We start from the raw sequence: 12,520 nt of genomic DNA, 5'->3' as shown, positions 1-12,520 counted from the left end.
AGCACCTCTCTTGGCTCCGAGTTGGCCTTGGTGAACAGCATTGGTTACCTCAGCCTGGCTCACCTCACACAGATGTCTTGACACTCCAATTAGGCAGAGTTGAATAGGAAGCCACCAGCACACCACAGGGGCCCACAGTGGACCTGTAACTGGGACACACCAGCCCCGCCCAGGAATACTGTTGCCACTCAGCCAGATCCTTTATGGAGGGGGTGGGGGGCCAGGAGAGCTCGCCAAAGAGAGTCAGGCTGCAGGCACGAAAGGGTTGGGGGAGGCTGTCCAGGCTCCAACCCACCTTTTACCAGAAAGCCCATCTCCAGGGGCTTCTGGAAGCCCAGAAGCCTCAGCCCACAGCCATGGTGGCCTGCACAGTGCCCTGGGGAAGCCTGTTTGCCACCCTCCCAACCCCTCCCAACAGCCCTCCAGGTAATATCCTCCCACCTCCCCCAACTGCCACAAACAGCTGTGATTCAGAAAGGGAGTCATTTCCAAGGAAACCAAAAAAAAAAAAAAAAAATTCCAGGCATCAGGGGAGATTTCAACTACAGCGCAAGTGGTTCCAGAGGAGCACTGACAGCACCCAGGACGCAGCTCGGGGCTCCTGGCATTGTCAACACCATTCTCAGAGGAAGGGACATAAACAGGACATATGTGCAGGGGCGTGGGGAGGGAGATGCTGTTTCCCCCAGGTGGAAATTAAAGTTATCAATAATATTTTGTTGTCATTGTTGTTTAGCCACAGGGCCCTTGCAGCCACAGAAACCAAAAAAAAAAAAAAAAAAGCAGAGCAAAAGTTAGCGTGGGCCTTCTCATGGGGGATGGACCTGGCTCTCCTCTTGGAACAGCTGGAATGGAGTCAGATGGGCCCAGCTCAGCCCACCCGGAGCCTGGCGAGCAGGACTCCCCTGATCTAGCTCCTTTGCCACCCCCCTCCCCCTCCCCCGCCCCCGCCCCTGCCCCATGGCCTGGTGGCCGCCTCAGTCTCCAGTGGGGCTCCAGTTTGGAACAGGACTGGTCACTTACTGTCACTTACTGTCCCTTTGGAGCTCACAGTACATGAATACACTCAAATCACACCTCTAAATTATCTATGGCCCATGCCTGTGTGCACATGCACACACACACACACACACGCACACACACACTCATGTGCACCCACTCATGTACATCCTATCAGATGATGGGTTCCATTCACTTTTCCTGTTATTCCCGCTATCATTCTATGCTAACATAAAGTGAGTCAGGTCCAAGGTCTTGCCATGTGCATCAGGGAGTCACATGTGACTGTCTGCTGGTTAGCAAGTCTGCCGCTCAGAGCCTTGGGGCCACTGATCTTTAGAGAACAGGAACATTTGCCTTCAGTTTGTCCTGGATGGTGGTGTTCATCTTATTTCTGAAATGAACATCTAGGGAAAAAAAAACACAAAAAACTTAAATTAACTCAATGAGGTATATACCCTCTCATAGCTTTGAGTGTAAAGAATTAGATTCCACCTCATCCAAATTATACAGAGATGTTATTTCGAATTGTATAATTACCGATCATGGGCAGGAAGGATTGCCAGCCGGCCATGCCATGCAGGAGAAGGCCTAGATGCGGGGAGGCAGCCACTGAAGCCTGGCTTTCCTTGGTGCAGAGGGCGGTTTCCGCCAGCCCTGCTCTGGGATGCTGCACCTCCGCTCCCTTATTCCGTAGAGTGTTTCGAATGGCCAGGGCCGCAGCGGCTGCAAAAGGGACTCTGCAAACACCAGGCTTGTCGGCTCTATGAGGTGTGTCTCCACTTCTCCAAGGCTGAGCCCATGCAGACAATAGGCCAGCTCAGGAAGTGTCTGCATTCATATTCAGCCCTCTGCCTTGCCTTCCCTCTCTTCCCCTCCCTCTCCTTCCCCTCTGGCCCTGGGGATGTATTTTGCATCCTTTAAATGATCTTGTTTATTCTATGTGTCGGAATATAGTTATCTGAATATTAATTATGGTTTTAGTGAAGTTCATCGGTTGAATGCAGGAATTGAGAATTTCTCCTTCACTTTCAGCCACCTGCTTTGATTTCTCTGTTTATCTGCTTGACTGAGCTGAAATCAGTTTCTGTAAGTGAAAGTCGGCTGCTTGGAGCAGATGTTAATGCTCAGAAATAGTGTACGGTCTGCTATTAGCATAAGTAGCATGATGCTAATAGAGGTGCGCAGCGCTGGTGGCGGCAGTGACGGTGGGAACCAAGGGGCGGTGGCCTGCCCAGTGACCGGGTCTGAACGCTGCCCAGAGGAATAGTGAGAGGCCTGGCCTGGGTGCTGGCACCTCTCTGCCAGAGCCGGCCCCACCCTCCCGTCCCCAGCACCCCGTATACAGCCGGCTGGGGGCAGATGATTAATGACGGCGAGGGCCGTAACCAAATTGTAGTGCCATTAGCACCAAGTCACGACTGACAACTAGATACATCATCTCTGAGGTTTCTATCCAGCTAACTAATTTAACTGTGTGAATACGGGAAATGCCACGCTGATGCCGTGAGGCAAATATTGCCAAAGCCAGGAGCCCATTGGTAACAAACGAGAGAGGAGGAATCTGTCAAGACCCAGTGGCCAGATCCATGGCCCTGGCAGGGTCAGCAGATCTGTCTTTGGGAAAACTCCGCCATACACCACATGGAACCAGATTCCAACGGGCAGCTTACAGTGGAGAACTGGCTGGTGCAAGCCCCCACCTCAAAGACCTCCCCTGCTCCCTGCTCCCTGCTCCCTGCCCACTGCCCCCTGCCCCCTGCCCCCTGCCAGGGAGATGACAGGTCTCGTTCCAATCAAAGGACAGACTTGATCACAGTAACACCTCTATCCTCGTCCCCCAAATTTCTCCCCGTCTCTGCAGCTCCCCACTTTCTCCAGGAGAGGGACTTGCAGGCGCTTTGATGAGAAACAGGTGGGCCTTACTTTTCATAAGAGCTGCTCCTCAAACAGCGAATGCAAATTGTTATTATCTTCTTTTTTGTCTTCTTCATTTTTTCTTCTCCTCTTTATTTTACAATGAATCCCATTTGAAATGTGCTGTGTTTGCTCATCAGTAGAGCCTTAGAAGAAATCCTTTTAGAAATGAAAGAATCCCCTGCCGTGTGAATTGTCGCCCTTGAATTCATCTCTTTTAAAAGCTTTGTGGTCCCACACGCCACACTTCTTCAAGCCACTCCTGAATTACCAGGTGACCGATTCTCTGAATGGAAAACCCCTCATTCAGGTGACCCCACCACCACCACTACTGTAGGGGACAATGGCTGGGGAGATTGGGAGCCAGGAACACTAACTCCACTATGGAAACCCTTGACTCTCAAACTTGTCACTTGCCATGTGAGAGACAGGAGAACACCTCACAGGCTCTATGTGGCTCAGCAAATCAGGTCCCATCTCTGGTGTTCCCCACCTCCCATGCAGGGAATTTGGGGTGAGGCCAAAGGATAATGCCTGTGAAAGCAGACATTTTGGAAATTTTCTGGATGAGGAGACATTTGTGCATAAGCAAACATGTAGTTCTGCTTCAAACCTGCACCCGAAACCCTAGCTGAAGCTAAGGGTGTGGTATCTGGAGCTTGCTGGAAGGCTTCATGCTGGAAACAGCCGCCCATACCAGTAAGCTCAGAAGAAAGTGATGGCAATAACCCAGATCATTCTGGGAAATTTAAGTTCCATGAGAGATATCCAGATAATGGAACCGGGAAGAAGGACTTTGGAGCTTGAATAATTATGCACCATCCCACTTTCCAGAGGATCACAAACACAGTAACTTTAGATAATCAGTAATTACCTAAACAGACAGCTCATGCCTATAGACAGAGCACTTTCTCCTCTGCAAAGTTCTCGCTTTGCTTTTCTCTCGTGTGCAGTCTGTGACTGCCCTGTGAGTAGGTGGAACATTAATTACCCTCCCAATTGGCAGATGAGGAAACTGAGCCTGAATATCACTGTTGAGGAAAAGGGCAGTTATTTCCATAGATAAAGGCCAAGTTCATTTTTATCAGAAATATTACCGTGTCATCAAGCTTTTTTTTTTTTTTTTTTTTTCCCTGGCCTGCTTTATCTTCCAGAAATTTTTTTAAAAAAGTTGGAGTTCCTGTCATGGCTCAGCGGAAACGAATCTGACTAGCATCCATGAGGACACAGGTTTGATTCCTGGCCTCACTCACTGGGTTAAGGATCCAGCATTGCTGTGAGCTGTGGTGTAGATCGCAGGCACGGCTCAGATCCAGCATTGCTGTGGCTGTGGTGTAGGCTGGTGGCTACAGCTCTAATCTGACCCCAACCCCATGTGTTGTGGGTGAAGCCCTAAAAGACAAAAAAAAAAAAAAAAAAAAAAAAAAAGTTAAAATCCTGACCGTGTACTCTACTCTGCTTCTCTCAGGTGCAAAAGCATCTCTTTCCTCTATGTCCTTCAAAGAGGCTATTCTCATTTCCATTAAAGGTCCATTTCTCAATCTGAAAGTGGTTTCAGAGGTAAATGGGGTACAGTCTCCCCCAAAGATAGCCTCCACCCCTCCATCCATATTCCACACACCCCGGGCAGGGGTTAACAAAGGTGACTGAGATTCCATCCCTGGCCTCAAAATACCTACAAAGAAATCAAGTACAAAGCCGCATTTTCCCCAACTGCCCCAGGAACACACATTCAAAGTGCCGGGAATGCTCAGAAGAAGAAAGGCTGTCTCCCGCGGGATGACTTGGGGAGCTGCCGCTCGGGGCGTCCTTCCATCTCGGCCTTGATGAATGTATGTGATTGTGAAATGCAGAGACCAGCAGCAGTGCCGGCCACAAGGAGAAAGCGGGTTGAGCTGGTGGCAGAGAGGAGCAGGACCAGGCTGGGCAACGGGCCCCTGCATGGATGGGTAAATGGGAGCTGGCATAAACCGTGTAGGCCTAGAGGCCGGGAGGTCGTCGACGATCAGGGACCACATGCTCAGGCACTGCTCAAGGAGATTTTCCTGGGTTGGTCCACCAGGGATTGAGGCCAGAGGTAACAGGAAGGGCATGAGGGGGCTGGGCTGGGCTTCACGCACTCATCGCCCCCACAGGGACCAAAGCAGACAGTGCTCTGCCCTCCTGAACTCCAGTCCCCTGCACTCAATGACTCCAGCTGCACCAGATCCCGGGATGCTGGAACCTGGCTCCCCTCACTCGGGGCTGCATCCTACGTTCTGAGAGCCCAAGGAAACCAGCCCTCCAGCCTGCGCACAGGATGCCAACTCCACGACAGAAACCCTCCAACCCCAAACTCCTCCCAGCAAAGACCCTCTCTCTCAGCACCTTCTCACCCTACCTCACTGCACCCCCGTGTCCTCTGCTTTCTTAAAGCTTTTGCCTTTAAAACAAACTGCCATTATTAAATAAATAATTGATTCCCATCCCATTTTTTATTAATCAAAGGCTAATCAGAGCTGCAGAGCGGCATGCAACAACCAGTGTTAGCCACACGGAGTAGGTATAATTCTTGCTAAAAGCAGCGAGGTGCTATTTTTATTTTCCCCATGCAGGCTCATCAAGGGGACATGTGCAGTTTCCATTAGGCTTTGTGAAATACTGAGAAAGAGCTCGGGTTCTGGGACTCGGGGCTGCCAAGCTCAGCTAAACAGTCCACACCCTTGAGGGATCTTGGGAGCCTAGAAGACAGTAGTTTGGGGACCCAGCTCCCGAATGGTGGGGACCGGCTGCTGGGAAAGATGCTTCTTCTGGAACGTGGGAGGAAGACAGGATGGGCAAGCCAGGACTCAGAGAGTCCTCCCAGACCGAGATTCAGGCTGGAACCTTCCCTGGGCTTGAGGCTGAGGGTCCTGGGGCCTCAGTCACAAGCCTGTGAGCCTATTTTCTCACAGGTGGCCCCCTAGCTCCTCCTCCCCCCACCCAACTCCCCCAAACCCCCTACCCAGCTGAAAGATACCACTGGCAACATAAGGGTTCTAGGACCTGGACAAGATTCTTATCAGCCTGTTTTTTTAATCCTGCTGACTTTTTTCCTTCCTTTTTTTTTTCTCTCTCTCTCTCTCTGTACTTATTGATCCTAAACGAGGAAAAAGTCTATTAATCCTAAACCCAGAGAAGATTAGAGATAGGGCCGAAAGGGCTTGTCAGGAGAGAACCACGCGGGCATTATCTCCTGGGAAGGTGACCACATCACCAGCAGGAGGAGGAAGGGGAACAAAGAGTGGCTGCCCCAGGAAACAAATGTGATCTGTCCGTCTGGGCAGGGATCCAGGGAGGGGTGGGGAACGATGGTGGTGGCCATATGCGCCCCCTGTCAGCCCTTCTCCATCCTCAAAGCAGCCTGCTGGGCAGGCAGGGGCAGGGGTTTCATCTCTTTTGAGGCTGCAGACACTTGGGCCCTTGCCTGGGGTCGTCCACAAGAGGAAACTGCACCAAGGAACTGCCCTGGACATTCTGCCTGTCCAGAATGGGGGAGCCTGTTTGGGACAGGGGACTGCTGGAATGGCACACAGTAGGGGAACTGAGGAGCTGGATGACCCACGAGAGACCTTCAACAAGTTCCTTAACCTCTCCCTGCCTGTTTCCCCACCCACACACACACACCTGCCCCCAGTAAAACAGACACAGTAATTGTCAGAACCTTAGAGGGTCATGGTGAGAATTATTTGTGAAGAGCCTAAGTGTTAGTCTTATTAATAAATAGTTATTACACCTTCATCCAAAGTTCAGGACCAGAGTCTGGTCCACGGTCCTCTTTGCAAGAGGGACAGAGTTGGGGTGGGGCAGACGGGGGCTGGGAAATGCAGTCTTCATGGACAATACAGCAGTTAGCAGTGTCAACTCTGATGTAACCGAAAGCATTTGAATCTGTGCATTGACTAGCATCCATTCTGTGATTGGACTCCCACCCCTACCCCCAACAAACCCACAGGACTGTCTGCAGCAGCTCCCTCAGGACCCAGTCTGCACTGTCAGAATCCCTGGAGATGAAGCCCAGGTACCTGCGTTTTTCAGGTGGAGATACCGAGACCGAGTCAAATTCCTGCCCAAGCTCTGGGGGCCGCTGGGTGGAGAGCTGGGTACTGGAACCCCCCTGGGGAATAGAATCTAGGCTCTTATCTCACAACCAGTATCAAACCACAGTCTCCCCGAAAGGGTCATGACCGGCTTGTCCAGAGATCTGCCAGCTGCTCGCAAAGAAAATCCAAAACATATAGCTTCCTGGACCCAGAGAAAGGCAAGGCACCAGGCTGACTCACCTGCTGGAGCATCTTATCTCCCTTTTTCTGTCCCTGCCCACTTCCCTCTCCCCACTTTCCATCACGAGGGAGCTGGGGCTGGGTTCCTTAGGTGTGCCCTCGTTAATCTGCTTCCTGGGTAGGCTCCTTCATGCAGCAAGCCTGCTGTGCTGCATCCAGGTCTGAACTGCCCAAGGTCAGAGACAGTGTCTCCAGGTTCACAGGTACCTTGACCCATGTCTGGGACAGAGCGCTGGACAGACAGGAGCTCTGTTCCTGCTTACCAGGAAGGCTGGAACTGTTACTATCCCCATTTTACAGATGAGGAGACTGAAGCACAGAGCACTGAGGGTCTTGCCTAATAAATACTGGACTTGAGAGCCTGGTTCTTAACCCTATACTGCACCTCCACCTTGTGGGGTGCTCCACCCTGGAGCCTCAGCCCCCTGGAAAAGCAGAAATCTGGGGGTTTAAAAAGTAAAGTGATGTGCTAAGAACAGATGGCTTGTTTGTTGTTTATTACCTACTTGAAAGGATGATGCTTAGACTCCAAGTTACCAATTTATAGAATAACAGCAAGAGAGGCGACTGGGTAGAGGGAGGGGAAACACAGATCCAGCAGACTGCAATGTTGAGGCTTTAAAATTATTATTATTATAAAAATAACACATGCACATGGTAAAAAGTGCAAGGGGGTGTACAATGAAGTGTGATTCCCCCTCCCACTCCAGACCCCCTCCCACTCACCAGAAGGAGCAGTTTCCTGTGTCTTCTGCCAGAAATATGTCAAGTACAGACAGGCACACGCAAACACACCCACAGACACTTTCTGTTGTGGAAATCAGGACATGCTTCCCACACTGCCATGCACCTTGACTTTCCAGTATATCCTGGCTCTTTCCAGATCGACACTCATGTGGAGCCTCTTCATCCCACTTGGTAGCTGCAGAGCATTCAGTTATCCAGATATTTACTCATTTACATAGCCAGGCCCCTACTGAGAAACATTCCATTTCTAGTTTTGTGTTTTATTAAAACACACACACACACACACACACACATGTTTCCATTATGGCTCAACAGTAAGGAACCCAGCTAGTAACCATGAGGATTTGGATTTGATTCCGGGCCTCACTCAGTGGGTTAAGGATCCGGCATTGCCACAGGTTATGGCATGGATCTCAGATGAGGCTCAGATCTGGTGTTGCTGTGTGTGGCTGTGATGTAAGCCTAGGCCTACGGCTCCAATTCACCACCCCAGCCTGGGAATTTCCATTTGCTCTGAGTGTGGTCCTAAAAAGACATAAATAAATAATACACAATCAATATCTTTGTGCACACCACTTGTACACATGTGTGATCCCACCTGTAAAATAAATTCTTGTAAGTGAAATTATTTCTGAGCTTCCTACCTTTCGATGGACATTTATTTCCAAAGAGAATGTACCTAGTTAAGCTCTCATTAAATCATTTTTTTTTAAATTCTTGCTTTCCCAACCTCCTTAGTAACATAGTGCATAGTCAGAAAATACTTTATATTTGCCAAGACTTGGGTTTCAGTTCCTGCCCTGACACCGGCTATGAGGCTTTCAACAAGTCATTCTGCATGGTGGGCCTCAGTTTCCTCACCTTCAAGCTTAAGTGTGGACCAGTTGATCTGTAAGGATGCTTTTAGCTCCACCTGTCTGTGATTCTAAGTATCTACTAAGCACCTGCTGTGCATTGAAACTGTCTGAGACCTGGGAGTTCTCCTAGCCCGCAAGAACCGAAAACCCAGCTGGGGAGTGAATGGAACACACCCAGAGATTTAAGGAGCAACTTGGGACATTCCAAAATCAAGTGCAGATTCGTGTGGTTCAGGCTATTGGCTTGACGGTCACAGGAGAGGGATCAAAAGAGCCGTAGCTGGGGCAGCTCCTTGGAGGAGGCAGAACTTGCACGGAAGGGGCAGGAAAAGGCACAGAGGACGTCTGCTGGACATGAAAATAGCAAACATTTTTATTCCACCCTCACCCCAAGCCTGGAAAGTCAGCTGGCATCCTCTCTCTCCCCTGCAGTCACCTCACAGTCTGCTTCTTTGCCCACCTTGGGCTGCAACTCAATGAAATGCCAGGTTTGTCTGCAAGCATGATTTGACGTTACAGCTCAGTGAAGATCCGTTCCCATCCCAGCAGTTTCACTAAGTACTGTGTTCTTCATGGAGACATCACTTCATTGTACTACTGGGGGCAGGGGGGATCACGACATACATATAAACCTTAATTAACCCAAGTTCTCAGAAAATGGAGGGGTCTAATTAATTTTGTTTTCTGGATAATGGAAGGTTAAAAAAGAAAAAGTTTTTTGGAGGCTTGAGCTCCTCTCCTACTTCAGTCAGCCCAGGGTAGGTGACCCTTTTCCGGTGTGGGATCCAAATCTGTCGTCTCCACACTGACAGCCTCAGCAGGCAAGCCTTCCTGTAGCCAGAGGGCCGCAAGTTGGATTGATGGTGGCAAGGTGATGTTAGGTGTCATTTTTTGTCTTTGGGTCAGCTCTCCAAAGCACAGGGCTTGCTGTGTTTTCCTTGATGGTTGTGTTCATTGACGGCAGGCTGGCTCATCTTCCTGGGCAGCAGGTGGGAACAGAGGGAAAACCATTGCAGTGCATTGGGGATTCTGCTATTTGGGGCTTATATCCATTAACAGTATTAGCTGCAGTTTGTTACAGCTGGAGAGGCTCCTGGTCCAGCTGCTGACAAGGAAACTGAGGCCCAGAGAAGCTGGTTTCTGAACTTGGGTGGTGACCACACTCTACCAGTTGGGCTCTTTCAAGATGTTTAGGATACAAGACTTGACCAAGGTCCCACACAGTCCGTCAGGGGCAAAGCTGGGGTCTAAACTCTACCCATTGGACACCAAAGCTTCTCCCAAGAGCCCCCCAAGCCCTCGGAACTGCCTTCTCCCTGGACTTTGGAACCTGTTTGTCAGGTGGGGGCCTTGGAGCACCAGACATGACCCTGGGGTAGGTTGTGGGTGGTGAAAGACACAGCTCGACCGCAAGCTGCTTTCAATGGCCCAATGAAAAAATCAATCATAAAGAATCATACTATTTTTCATGTAAGTGGCTATCCCCTCAAGTTATCCCCACTTCCAAAGCACTGAGGCCAAAGGAGCCTCAGAAATCTGGAAACTTTCTACCTCCTACAGGTAGGTCACAGGAGACCCACAGCCAGGCAAATGACAGTCACCTCTCGGAATGGAATATTTACCTCCACGAAGCAGTGCTTGAGAGTTGAAATAAAATGCACCTCTAACACCCTTATAGGCTGCCTCACACGGAAGCCAAGAATTGTCCCACCCCTGACCCTGCTACCATCTGGCCATGCAATGGTCCTCTGCCACTGGTCCTCCGGAGGTAAAATGATGATAGAATCATTTTCACCCCATCTGCCTTCCAGAGCTGAGGGGATAATTGAGGTCAGTGACACTCAGATTTCAGTGCCCTTCAGAGAGGGCTTGTGAAACACAGATGGCCAAGCCCCTCCTCAGAGGAAGGCCTGAGAATCTGAATTTCTAAAAGCATTTGTCTTTCTAATCAATTTCCCAGGTGAGGCCCACGGGCTTATTTTGAAGGTCTGGGGCCACACTTTGAGAACGGTGAACAAAGGACATTGTGAAAGGGATATGGCTATTACATTGTCAAATTTTGTAAAATGCAGAATCTTTATTTGAAGTGGAAAAAGTACAACTTACTCCCTCTAGCATCATAGCTGATCAATTTAAGCCTTCCTGAATGCCATTTGTTTGTCTAAGAATCTGTGGAAGTTTGGAGAAATATTATAGACCTATCAACCAATCACCAAATGAGTCCAATACCTCATTCTCTCCACACCCATAAGAAAGGTCAGCTCAAGAAAAGTACAGTGCTTGCTCAAGTCCACAACCTGTCTGCTCCCAGCCCCTCACCTCCACCCACACAAACCTGGTCACAGCCACCCAAACACTGAAGGTTGTTCCCACTCCCCTTCACACCCCTCAGAAATCCAGCAGCCGAGGGCTCTGTCATGAGCACAGCTGTTTCCTGGTCTAGGTGTGGGGGTCCTCACCTAACATGTGGCTATTATCTGAGTGAGAAGGAACAAATTACAAATGGAAAGTGTTTCCAGAAGTCATGGACCCCAAATCAGAAAGACCTGATGTTGGTTCCTGTCGGTGAAAACAGATGTTAATGGGTGTGAGATCTGAAGGGAGGGACCAGCCAGCATCCCAGCCAGAATGCTGCAGGACCAGTCCCACTGGAGCTCAGAACACACTGGGCGACAGGAGCCACCCCGTGGCAGGCTCAGGAGGAAGGGAAAGGCAGACAAAAACAAGAGCAGGGTGGTCCGAGGAGCTAAAGGCACCAAGGAAAGAGAAGAGGTTGTAACAAAGAGAAGAAGGAGGAGGGCTGGCTGAGAGAGAAAGAGGGGGCTTGAGAGCAGGAACTCCAGAAAAAGGGCGGGAGGTGCAGACAAAGAGAGCGCCAGCCTAGGGCGGGATAGGTCCGAGCGGAGATTCGGAGCGCCCCCGCCTCCCGCCGGGCCGACTGGGGTCTCCCCAACGCTCGATGAGGTCACTGACATTGACCGCTGGGGGATGTAGCCGGAGTGCGCGGGGAGCGCAGCGCGGGATGCAGCTCCTCACCCCCAGGGGGCGATGCCTGGAGGGGGGAGCCCCGTCTTTTCTCCGCTGCCTCCTGCCTCCCTGCCCTTAATGGCTCTGTAATTGATTGGCCTCGCGTCCTATTTTCACCGCGGGCGGCCGGCGCCAGAGGTCGGCTAATATCAATATTTCCCGCGGCTGCTCCGCGGTGTAGATCCTCCTGCTCCAGGCCGCCCCGCCGGCCGCCGAGAGAATTTACCTTTGGTTTAACAAGAAGTGGGAGCTGAGTCAGGGATTAGGGCTTGTCGAGTCAAGTCAACACAAATTTTAAAAAAGGGGGGGGGATGGGGAGAGAGGAGAAACATTCGTCACCGCAGGGAGCAATCATGACAGCCTGGGGTTAATTGTGGGAAGGAGAGGGGAGGAGCAGGAGGAGGAGGAGGAGGAGGGAGCGGGAGGAGGAAGAGAGAGGCAGGGAAGGGATGAATGAGAAGGGAGAAAGAAAGGAATTTTAAAAGGCATGGAATCCTAATTCCTGGGGTTGGCATTCAAAGCCACTTTCCTTCTTTCCACCCACCTTGTCACCGCCCCCTCCCCAGCCACCAACGCCAACGCCATGGGCACCCCTCAGCCTGACCCATTTCCTTACCTAGCTTTCCCCCATAATCTTATCTGGTCCTACTTTAAGTGGCCTTTTCTCTCCAA

The 12,520-nt window shown here is 50.6% G+C and overlaps 1 pseudogene; it reads left to right on the top strand.

Annotated features, from left to right (window-relative positions):
* The window catches only part of LOC125134626 (uncharacterized), a 46,834-nt pseudogene that overhangs the window by 29,180 nt on the left and 5,134 nt on the right, over nt 1–12,520 (top strand).

The sequence above is a fragment of the Phacochoerus africanus genome, chromosome 8, assembly GCF_016906955.1.
Source record: "Phacochoerus africanus isolate WHEZ1 chromosome 8, ROS_Pafr_v1, whole genome shotgun sequence".
NCBI classification, from domain to species: domain Eukaryota; kingdom Metazoa; phylum Chordata; class Mammalia; order Artiodactyla; family Suidae; genus Phacochoerus; species Phacochoerus africanus.
Note: the sequence above shows the minus strand (reverse complement) of the source record. Positions and strands in the feature narration are given on the sequence as shown.